We start from the raw sequence: 2500 nt of genomic DNA on the forward strand, positions 1-2500 counted from the left end.
GATATGCAGCTGGGAAAATCACCAGGACCAGATGGATTAACTGCGAGATACTATAAAGCACTGAAGGATTGGTTAATACAACCATTGAAAGAAGTTTGCAATCAAATTTTGGAAGGGAAAAAGGCTCCCGAATCGTGGAAAGAAGCATTCATCTCACTTATACCGAAGACAGAAACTGAGAAACATCAAGTTAAGAATTACCGCCCTATATCACTCTTGAATGTGGATTATAAAATTTTTGCAGACATTTTAGCAAAAAGATTTTAAAAAGTTTTGTTAGAGGAGATTCACAGGGACCAAACTGGCTTTCTACCAGGCAGGCAATTGTCAGACAATGTGAGGAATATTATAGACATTCTAGAACTTCTGGAAACTGACACAAATAGAAAAGCTGTTTTGATTTTTGTGGATGCAGAGAAAGCCTTTGACAATATTTGTTGGAGTTTTATGAAGAGGAATCTCCAAGGGATGGGGGTAGGCAAAAACTTTGAAAATGGTATAAGTGCAATTTACTCTGAGCAAAAGGCCAAACTAATTGTAAATGGTATGGTTATGGACGAAATTCCAATAGAGAAAGGGACACGACAGGGATGCCCAATTTCCCCTCTATTGTTTATATCGGTACTGGAGGTTTTCCTAAATATGATTAGAAGAGACCAGCTGGTTAAAGGTATACAGGTCGGAACTAAACATTATAAGTTAAGAGCATTTGCAGATGATCTAGTCTTGACATTACAACAGCCAGAAACCAGTACAAAAAGAGTTTTGGAACTTATTGAAATATTTGGTCAGGTAGCAGGTTTTAAATTAAATAAACATAAGACAAAGGTGTTGGAAAAAAATCTCACGGTGGGGGAAAAAGATAGTTTTCAAAGAGAAACTGGTTTGGAAATTACTAAAAAGGTAAAATATCTGGGGGTGAATTTAACATCTAAGAATGTGAACCTATTTAAAGACAATTATGAGAAATGCTGGGCCGAAGTGAAGAAAGATCTCGATATATGGTCAAGATTGAGACTTTCCTTGTTAGGCCGAATTGCTGTTATCAAGATGAATGTATTGCCGAGATTGTTGTTTCTGTTCCAGACATTGCAAATTTTAGATAAGATGGACTGTTTCAAGAAGTGGCAGAAAGATATATCTAAATTTGTCTGGCAGGGCAAAACACCCAGAATAAAATTTAAGATTTTGACTGATGCAAAGGATAGAGGGGGCTTTGCCCTGCCGGACTTAAAACTTTATTATGAAGCAGCGGCTTTTTGCTGGCTGAAACCATGGCTACTTCTTGAGAATACAGACATTCTGGACCTGGAAGGTTATGATAATAGTTTTGGTTGGCATGCATATTTATGGTATGACAAGGTAAAGGTACATAGAAATTTTAAAAACCATATTGTTAGGAAAGCATTGTATAATGTATGGAACCGATATAAAGATTTGCTTGAAAGTAAAACCCCCAGGTGGTTGTCACCAATGGAAGCTAAGGCGGTAAAAAGACTGAACATGGATACAGAGTGGCCAAAATATTGTGAAATTATAGAATATGATGGTGAAAAGTTGAAACTACAGAGTTTTGAGAAATTGAAACCTAAAGTTCGAGATTGGTTACATTATTTCCAGATTAATGAAACTTTTAAGCAGGACAGAAAACTAGGATTTCAGAAGGAGAGGTCAAAGTTAGAAACAGAATTGCTAGAACCCAATACCAAGAATCTGTCTAGAATGTATAATCTGCTGCTAAAATGGAATACACAGGATGAAACGGTTAAATCAGCTATGATTAAGTGGGCACAGGATATTGGTCATGATATTATGTTTGCTGACTGGGAGCAGTTATGGACCACAGGTATTAAATTTACGGCATGCAGTGCCCTGAAAGAGAACATAATGAAAATGATCTATAGGTGGTACATGACTCCAGTCAAGCTTGCAAAGATATATCATTTGCCCAATAACAATTGTTGGAAGTGCAATGAATGTGAAGGAACTTTTTATCACCTTTGGTGGACCTGCCCAAAGATTAAGGCCTACTGGGAAATGATCTATAATGAAATTAAGAAAATCCTTAAGTGGACATTTGTAAAGAAACCGGAGGCTTTTCTCCTGGGCATGGTCGGCCAATTGGTACCAAAGAAAGATAGGACCTTTTTTATGTATGCAACAACAGCAGCAAGAATCCTTTTGCGAAGTATTGGAAGACTAAAGAATTACCTACTCTGGAAGAATGGCAGACCAAGGTGACTGAATTTATGGGATTGGCAGAGATGACCGGCAGAATTCGTGACCAGAAGAAAGAGACAGTGGAGGAGGACTGGAAAAAATTTAAAATCTATCTTAAAAATTGTTGTAAAATTTCGGAATGTTAAGATGTCAAGGGATTGGATATAAAGAATTACAGCTATAAATTGAAATTTATAAAATAGAATTTTTTTAAAGAGAATTAAATATAAAAATGGGATGAAGAATTGCTAAAAAATTTTAAAATTTGGATGCAGGGAAG

This window comes from Podarcis erhardii, assembly GCF_964252035.2.
Source record: "Podarcis erhardii genome assembly, chromosome: 3".
NCBI classification, from domain to species: Eukaryota; Metazoa; Chordata; class Lepidosauria; order Squamata; family Lacertidae; genus Podarcis; species Podarcis erhardii.